Here is a 10302-nt window from a genome sequence, read left to right on the forward strand (position 1 = left end):
CAGGGGCCTGCGGTTGGGGGGGCAGATGTGTTTTCTCGGTCCAGTGGGCCCGGTCAGCGACAGGTTCAGGAGTAAATAGATAATCAGATATATAAATATTATATAAGACATAATGAGGTTTGAAACCAGCAACCCACTGAGAGAAAGTACCATATTTCCCACCAATGAAAGGTTCAGAAGTCATCATTAGGCATCATTAGTGCTTCAGAGACAGTTGATAGAAAACAGAAAATATACAATTAAACTGGCACATTTGCAGGAAAAACTCTTAAGCACTGGTCTCCGCAGTGGTGACTATTTATAGATCAAGGACGTTTTGAGCAGGTTTTTAACATGCTCTACTTGTCCTAAAATACAAAGCAGACTCAAAGAACTAAGTGGATTTTAAATACTTGTTCGTTTGGAACAAAGCTTCACCCGCAAGTGACTATGGTTGATTGAGAACCTTTTATGTGACCATAATGAAGTTTTAAATTCAGAATAGACTTGTCACAGTCCAAGCGGGTTGTCAAGGAGATTATGAAGAAAGAGCTCTGAGACATTGGTTAAACGAGAGAGGTTTTGGGCTGACTAATCTCTCGTGAATGTCGTGCCTTTCTTGTTTTGTTATTTATCCTATAGGGAGTTTGTACAGCAAGCATGTGACCAATCCGTGGTTGTTTTTAAAAGGCGGGACAAAGCGGTGACAAAAGCGAGGCAGCCATGTTGCTTTCAGTCAAACAGACGAGAGGGGTTCAATTCTGGAAGATGTACTGTTTTTTATACGTTATATATGTGACATGCAGGTTTTTTTTTTTTTTTACAGCACAACAAGCCTGGAGTCGTTAAAATAGATCCACATTGATGGCACTGAGCTTCATACTCTCAGCTGGAAGCTGTCTACTAGAAGCAGTCTGCTGGTCACTGAGCAGCTCAACAAGGGCGCCTCAGTGGTGGTAATGAGGGAGGGGTAAGTGCTGCTTTTCATTTTCCAACTAAATTCCATCCGGTCCGGGGGATGGCAATGACGGTCACAGTGGTAAAATTGAAGATTTGTTTGGAACATACCGATCACAGAGATAGAGTTCATTGGGTTTAATACATTTATTTTCTGTGATTGCATTTCTCCTCAAGAGAGGAAGTTATAGTCTACGCCACCTACCAAGGTAAGCGGAAGGAATTTAAGTGGTTTCCTTAATGCATCTGTAAATCATGATCCGATCTTGTGCTTTCTTCCCCCCCCCCCTTTCCAATGTTGTGATGTAGCACAGTGGGTACGCGGGTACCACATTCACACTACATAAAACGTTTGTCTTTTTGTTAGGAGGTGATGTATTTTGTATGTTGTTTGATCACATGTGCAAACAACAAATTGACAGCATTCAGGCACTGCAGAGACACACACACACACACAAATCTGTGGTTTCCGAAACCACAACACTTACTCCAGGGCTAATCCCAAGTCTGTATGTTGTGTTTTGTCATGTTTACAGTCTCCAGTAATGATAGGGCCATTAGACATGAGACTTGGTCTCACATAAAAGGAGTCATCACGCTTCATCATCACAACGCTCTGTTGCCTGTGATGAGGACAGTGAGGCCTGGCTTCCCCGTGTTTAGCAGCTGACGTCTCGACTCATCGGTTCCTGGTTGAGCCGCACATTTCCCCATTGAAGATAAATCCCGCTATACTTTATGCCAGTGGTCCTCAACCTGAGGGGTGAGGACTCCCACACGGGACCACAGGTCTGACAACCCGCCCCCCCTCCCCAAAAAAATCATGTTTCTGCCACTCAAGTGTTTTTTTCAGGCTTGCATCTAATCTTTGTTTCCGTGATTCTGACTTTCTACCCGTTACTCTTTGAATAGACCACGTCAATCCTCACACTTGGACTATTCATTTTGAGCCGAGGCGACGTCTTGCATGTGTGAAGCTATCAGACTGACCCCTAAACGTTAAAAACACTCGACAAAGTACCGACACAGTGAAGGCTTGAACGAGTACAGAGTGTAGCTCGCTCCGTCACAGACCACGTCGGCCATCGTCCACAACAGAGAACAAAGCGTCCGCATTCAGATCTGCACATTCTCTTTCAGATAGGACACTGACCTCCAGTATTTGGAGCTCCGACAATTCGTTTTGTATTTCACATGGTGGCCAGTGCAACTGGCATGTTGACCACTATGTCATCAGCATGTCAGCTTTGAGCCAAGTTCCTCACATGGAAGCAAAACAAAAAGCATGCTCCTCTCTCAGCGGGCAACTTACTCTTTTCTGGAGTAATGCGCACACGTTACTCGTGACTATACAATACTCTTTTATTATAAAATAAAGTTAAAGGAGTGTCTGCTTTCTGCCAACTCTGCCTTTTTAGGGAGTTGACCAGAACTGTTTTGGATGAAGACCCAACTGAGTCCACATGTTTCCCGTGTAAATGAATAATGGCTAATAGAACAGAGAAAGATATACAAGCACCGCCAAAACAAAGGTCATGAACTTCATTCACAACAAAAAAACATGCCACATTTGTTTGTAAAGCTGTTTTGATTATTAATCATGCCTGAAATGTTTAGGAGTGATGAGGCAACATGGGAGCTTCCAGGGAGAAAAGAAACGCAGTGTTTGTACATTACCACTCGCATGTGTGTGTTACATCAGAAAATCACCACTGAGCTATGGCCTACTTGCTCACACCAGTGATACATTACCTAACACCTGCAAGTCATTTTAAGGAAACAAAAAGTACAAAGATTACAAATCTTTGCTAGGTTACAATATTTTTTATACAGTATAATAACAAATACTCTCCCAATCCTTATCCGCGTTATTCAGTTATTTGTCCTTGCCAAATTTTTTTTTCTGTTCTCCAAAAAAACGTGCGCATCGTTTTAATTAATATATTTAGGTTTCTAAATAAAAGAGTTGGCGTTCAAACAAACTCTCTCGTTAATGAAGCCGGTCCATCGACTGGGTGCCTGTGAGCCGGCTCACGGGTGAAAAAGTTGAATCGGGCTCATCTGTTGCTGCATGGCCTCACATACGGACATGCAAGCACGCAAAGGCAAAGCATTTTCTACCCCTTGATCACCGTGATGAAAGGTTACATAGTCTCTGCCATGATTACTTCAGAACGTCCTGTGTGAGCATCAGAGTACTATCTGATAAGCCTTTAAATACACGGTATCCTCTAGACTTCACAAAAGCTGCCTCCGACACAGATGATAGAGATGGAGAAACACCACGCTGCTCCCTCGGCCTCCTACGTCAACTCAACACAATCTAGTGAGATGTGGCAGGGTAACAACAGATTGGACGCACTCAAGTCACGCGGAGCAAGTAAGGCCGGCGTGGCATGTCTAACGCGCTAGCTTTAGCTTAGCATCACTGTTAAAGATGACAAATGAGCATGGTGAACCCGTGTCATCTGAGCCCCGTTAACTTGCTGCGGTCCTTTCTTCAACAGCAAGCCAAGCAGAAGTGGTTTCCTTCTCCCTTTGCCTTACGTTTTCACACAGTTGGCCTCGGTTTAACAGGTCAGATCAAGTGCATTTCAAGTGCTTCAAAGTATTTTCAAAACATTTTGTTGTTGTATCATCTAATGAATGTCATTGTCTTCTCTGTATGGACTCTTTTCCTTGCATGTCAAGACAGAATGCATTTCGTGGGGCTTTGAGTTGGCGGCTATTGTCTACCTGTGTACCTGGGGATGGTCGGGTGACTTCACCACATCACAGGGCTTTGTCTGCCTGAGTTTGTTCTCTCATCAGAGACCAGACATTATCGCCTTTCAACCCCCTTCGCCCTCTCTTCTCTTCTCTGATGTGTTGTGCGGGGAAGCTGGAACGTCTCTACCTGTCGGTATGTGGAGGGTGAAGCCCTGGTGGTCACCTGCTAACTGAGCCCGTGCAGAGAGGTTAGGAAAGGGGCGGGTGGGGGTTGTTCGGGTGCACGGGAATCTGATACCTGAAATTCAACCTCAGGACACGTGTCGGGTTCCAATGGCTTCAAGAGCCTTGTGAATTTTGGAAAGACCTGCCGGAACGTCCGATGTCTCAATCTTTCCTCTTGCCTCTCACCCGCATGTGGCATTGATGCAAATGTGTGTGTGTGTGTGAACATGTACGTGTGTATATGTTTATGTGTCAGCAAACGTGTAAGGTTGGAGCTGTGTGCATTTGCGGCAGCGTCAAGGTCAAGGGAGAGAGAGCGCTGAAAATTATCTTTAAAACTAAGCCGACTGTCGCCTTGTGAAGTCTAAAGCAGGCTTTCTGTGCTTGAAAGGTCTGGGAGCATTTTGGCATAAAAACTCTCATACACACACACACACACACACACACACACACACACACACACACACACACACACACACACACACACACACACACACACACACACACACACACACACACACACACACACACACACACACACGCACACACACGCACACACACGCACACACACACACACACACACACACACGCACACACACCTGGCCTCTATTTTAACTCCTGCGTGACGCAATTTAGCACGTCATGGCAACCACTCCATAGATGTGTCCCCTTCAAAAAGAGCTTACTGTGTTGCATGGGGCCACTGAAGAGACACACATCATGGCACTGGATGTAAAGCTGGGACAATTTTACAATTAATCTAGAACTGTTTTCATCTATTTGAATTATTTTTCAGACGGAAACTGAAAATATTTTGAGGGGGGAGGGGGGGTTGGACAAAAAAAAAGAAAAGAAAAGCTATATGAATACAGTGCCACCATTTTCAACATGTCTGCCTCTCGCTTGTTCCGTGTTTTAGGGAACCGGCATCTGATTGGTTCTGGCACTGCTCCCACCTCTAATGACGGCCATTGATCGGTCCCAGGCCTACTCTGCTTTCAACCTCCCGCCTGGTGAAATAAACAAGAAAGCCACGAGACACATCAGTCATCAAAGACGATTTCCCCCTCGTTCCCTTTATTTCTCCCGCTTCCCCTCCTCCGCCCCCCCCCCCCGACTGACTCATGCTGTATACCTTAATGCAGTCGCTCTTTAGCCGTGTCTGGCGTGTGACGGATGTGCCAGTTTATGCTAAATGTCAAACTTCATTATGGTCACGTAAAAGGTGCTCACTTAAGACTCTCAACTGTAACGTAGCAAAACATCTCGGCCAGATCTACGTGCACATCAACAACAACACTTTGGAGAGCGTGTGTTGAAATTTAAAAAAAAGTATCCATTTATGTGGTTTCTGTGTTATTCAAGTTTCCTCTTTTTGCCTTTAACTGTTTCTAGAAGATGTTTAGTGGATGGAAGTCGCTATATCAATCATTAACTTACCCATCCGGTCACTTTCTCTGAAACCAGAACTAATCCACCTGCTGCATTATTGACTTGGAACAGACACTCCTAGTCCTCACATCAATATTTCATTGAAGATCATGAACCTCCACTAGGCAGCATGGAGAAGTAGTTGTTGGTGTCAGTGGTGGAAAAAAGGTTTTGCCCACAGGAGTTTTGGTCTGAAATGAGCAGGGTGGAGACCAGTAGGTTTGGTTCTCCCTATTCAGCATTTAGTTGCAGCAATATTCAATCATTTGATACGTTATTTATCGAAAACCACACGTTGCCTTTATGGACATACATTTTTGAATGTTTAAATGTTTAAAGTTGAGCTGGGAGTGTATCTGCAGCCTCATTATCTGGCCGACCGGTTGAGTTTCTTCCCCATTATTCTCTTTGGAAAAGACATTACCAGGAAAAGAAAGTGAAGAACTCTAGAAATGATTGATTTAGGAATCATTTGCGTCAAAGAGTCTTCGGGTCAGTGAGTTTATTTCATTGGTGTTCAGGTCTTTGTTGCGAGTCAAGCTTAACAGCAGACACCTCATTTGTTAAATGCATCTTTAGAATTAGCATTCCAGTGGCAATTTTGTTTAGTATTTCAGTTTTTTTTTTAAGTCTCTGGGAACACGGTGATTACTTCCATGTTGCTTTCTTCCCAGTTATTCAAATATGGAAGCCATCTCGGCTTGAAGGAGCACTAATATAAAAAGCTGTCAGCAGAGCACCGGGCTGCATTTCAAAACTTTAGTTTACGTTTCAAAATGTAAACTCTGCGGTACAAGCGGCACCCATCTGATATGAGGAAATGCAGTTTGTAACTAAAGTTGCAGGTTGACAGATCAAGTATGAAACTCGCTGCAGTTGGATTCGATGACGTTGTAATGAGGGGTTGATGTGATTCCAATCTTCTTCTTTATTTATTATAATTGTGGGTGTGTTCGTGTAACAATGGTTTGTGTGTGTGTGTGTGTGTGTGTGTGTGTGTGGTTTGGGTCTCTGAACATGTACGATATTGACAATGAAACTCTGGTGACTTTGTCCTACCTGCAGACTCCCTCGCCCACCTACTGCAGCAACAACAACTCAGGACAACCGGCACATGAGTTACAGGCGTGCCCACAACAAGGGCTCTGATTGGCTGATTCTCCCAATAACGACAAGTAAAGTCTTTCATTACAAAGTTTTCTGACGTCAGACATTGAACCGGTCTGACTATATTCAATTGGGCCACAAAAAACTTTCCATTCCCACCATTTGAACTCCCTTGTTCACACGAGAGGAATTATTTATCCTAAACCATACCCAGCATTAGTGACGTATGCCAGAATGTGCCAACTTATGTATATATATATTATTATAGAATGTACATGTACATAGCCACCACCCTAAAGAAGAAACAAATACTTAAAATGGATGAGGTGGACGGACATTAATCAAATCAACACCTGCTGCACACACTGGTTTGACCCAATAGCTCATTATGGCATCAGTACTGTTGGTGATATATCTGCAGAGCAGATGTCGCGGTTATGTGTGTTTCGCAGACGTAAGGCTTGGTGTCTAAAAAACTAAAATATGGCAGCACTTTTCTTTGAATGTACAATTAGCTGCATTATGACTTCATATCAAGTCATCATTGTCGTAGCCCAGAGAAACAAACCATTGCTTCTCACTGTCGAATAGAGGACGGTGGTGGATGAAGAACAACAGCCGTTGCTTGTTTCCATTGGTAACCACCCTTTGGTTCTCGGACATACACAGGTATTTGAGATGGATAAGATGGAACATATTTTAAAATGCACTCAATCTCATCCATCTGGATCAGCCCCATAAGAGGAGAAAATAATCACATGTGGCTCATTTGGTGTTGGATGATTTCTAAACAATAAAAGGGTCAGAAAATGACAGAAACCAGACAGTCAAGTCTCTAATTCATTCTGCGTGACAACAGTGCTGCCTTTATGTGTCATTTGCAGCTTTGGGGAGAGACATGTTCATAATAATTATAAACACGGGTAGATCAAATCCAGCATTCTCATTGGTTGAGAGTGAGTCACAGGGGATGAATTATTAAAGAAATAAGGTACGAGGGGTAACAGTTCGAAGGTGTAGTTACAGATATATTATTGAAGAAAAAGTACTGTCTCAAGTACCTTATTTAGTCCACCTCAATTGTCCGGTTGCAAAAGCTCGCATTGCCTCAAAACGATAATTTCTGGGATTTTCGGGGGGTTTTCGACGATCGCCACGAGCTAAAAGCTAAAATGTCAACTAACGGTCCCTCAAAACCTAACCTGTTACTTTGATGTTGCAGTGATATGAAACGCTCGGCTCAATGTGAAAAGCAACTGTACTGATTATCGCTGATTATAACCTGGTCGTCTTTTTTTAATCACTATCAGAAGTACAGCGGCGTCTTAATCATGAAGAAAACCTTAAACCAAAGCACCAGTCTCATTATTTTATTACACCGTGAGAGAACATCTTTGTTTAAGATGGTTGTGTCTTTTCTTTCAGGAGTCTGGCATTCCTTCTGAGGCTGTTGGAGAGAGGTGTTTACTTTTGTTCCTCTTATTGATGCAGTTAACACGCTGATCCAAGTTTGTTTCCAATTCAATTGCAAATACATTCCAATGAAATGAGAAAAAAAACAGCACGAGGGACAGCAACGCACAGCTTTAAAAGAACTATTCTGATCCATTTCAAATCATGACATTAAATTGATATGATTGTTCAGAACAGATCTCATTCCAAGTGGCCCTGCATTATGAAGATTGTCACTGACGTTTTGCTTTCACTGAGAATCATCTGTTCAGCTGCTTGACCGTAACTGTAATGCATCCGTACGTTATCGCAAGACCCCCTTTTAGTCCGTAAGTGCTTTAATGTGTTTGTAATTAAAGTTAACTGCCAGGGACATTTCTGCAGAGTCGGTTTGAGGACTTTAATGCATTCAAAGCCACCAGCTCCACCGCAATGAAACAATTAGAACCACTGAGCCGAACTGCGCCTAATGCCCCTAATGGCGTTCTCCTCCTAGGCATCAGCAATCAGGCTTTTCCAAGGCATGGCCAGCGGAGCCAGAGGGGACACTGTGTCAGATCATCTGGAACCCGCTGACATTTACTGATCTGAAATCCGCCCCGCTTTTAAGGAACTTACAAGATTATTTGCCATTTGGTTTAGCTGCAGACCCCAGATCAGCGCTTCCACTGCCTTTGAAGTTTGCCCTTAGATTGCAATTCCAGTTTAAGGGGAATAGCACAATGAGATTAACTCATTTCTTTCTTATGGTGGGAAAAAGTAAAAAAAAAAAAAAAAAAAAGATATATATATATACATATACATAAACACACAAACATACAAGGAAAGAAACTTAAAAATCGGTTTTGCCGTGTTACCTATTTTCAAGCAAACAACATTTGAATTCCAACAGAGGGAAGCCCCATCAGCCTTTTTTAAAAGTTCAGGGGGAAAAAGACAAATATCCGGCGCTTCGCTGCATCCAACAAATTGGTTTCTGGTGTGACGAAAGATTTCTGTCCCTCGCGGACAACTGACTTCCAACATCTGAGTCTTGTTAGGACTGTTACACCGAACAACAAGACTGCGGGGCGAGGCAACGAAGAGTTCAGTCAGTAAATGATCGGCAGATGATAATTAGTTCAATAGTGATTCCTGCTAGAACAGTTTTGAATATTTCAAATCAGTGAAAGATGGCTCAGAGACATTCCATGTGTTTTTGTGTTTGTCCATGTATACTTGCGTGTTTTGTGTGTACAAGCAGCTACAGAGATTTCAACAAACTGTTCTTTCTCACTTTCACTTCATCTCTGTCTGTTTATCACTCGTTTGTTCTTTCACTTTTAATGCTTCACAAGTCCCCATTTATTTCTAAATCGTTTTGCCTTTAAATCAACAGTCATTCACTTTTGCGATCAGTGTCTATAATCACGAACCACCTAGAAATATATATTTCCCAGAAACCCCACCCCAAAAATGTAGGTTGACAATTCAAGACTTTTCAATCTTAAAATGTTCCTTTAAGTGAATGCCAGCTGAGTCCCTATTGACATTGGCCTACTAATGAAAGCAGTACCCACTAATACAATTTGCAGTATTACAAACTGGCTTTGTAACTTTCTTGGAAAAAGTGCAGTAGTATTTCTTTATTGTCAACACGCAAGCATGGTGGTGGCTTTTCTACCCGAGTCACAGTGTAAAAACACTTTGCTATTTTCTTCTTCAGGTATAATGAAGATGAACAGTCAATCCCGCCCCAAAAAAGTACCAAGGAAAATTAACGAGTTGTTCAATTACATCCGACATGATGAACTACATCGTCAAGTGCTGTCCGTGGTGCTGAACTTTGTCTGCAGGTGTATATGACAAATTGATAGCGTTTAATAATATTTCTAATTGAAGGGTCTAAACGAAGGAAGAAACCAGCAGAAAGGGATAACCCAAACCTATTCGTTGCATTTCTCGGATAGTCAGATTTTCCAGTAATAACTCAGAACGTATGTGCAGAGAAGAGAAAGCAGGTGGAAAGGTGGAAATACGGCTGTTGTCTGACAATGTGAAAAGGAAATTAAACAATACTGAAACCAGACAGCCGACCTGGATTCTTGAAAGGCAAAACACAGCAACACACGTAAGATACAACTCTCTTTTATCCAAACAAAGAGCAATGTTTACCTTCAAAATTAAGATCAGAGTTAAGAAGTCACTTCACAGTATCCTTCAAAATACCCAAAAGGGACGTGACTCAACTCAAAACTCATCTGCACTTCATCACATGGGGCACATTTTGGGAAATTGCCAGCCAAAGGGAACTGTGGGTCACGGAGAGTTGTTTTTTTTTTTAACATCGTCACAAACACCACATCGGGTAGTTTCACTAACCTGTGTCCACTACCCTGGGGAATCTGCTGAATGAAGGGTGGAGTGGTGCGGGGGGGGGGAGTAATAGTGTGAGGTGTCATG

The sequence above is a fragment of the Pungitius pungitius genome, chromosome 18 (genome assembly GCF_949316345.1).
Source record: "Pungitius pungitius chromosome 18, fPunPun2.1, whole genome shotgun sequence".
In the NCBI taxonomy this organism is placed as follows: Eukaryota; Metazoa; Chordata; class Actinopteri; order Perciformes; family Gasterosteidae; genus Pungitius; species Pungitius pungitius.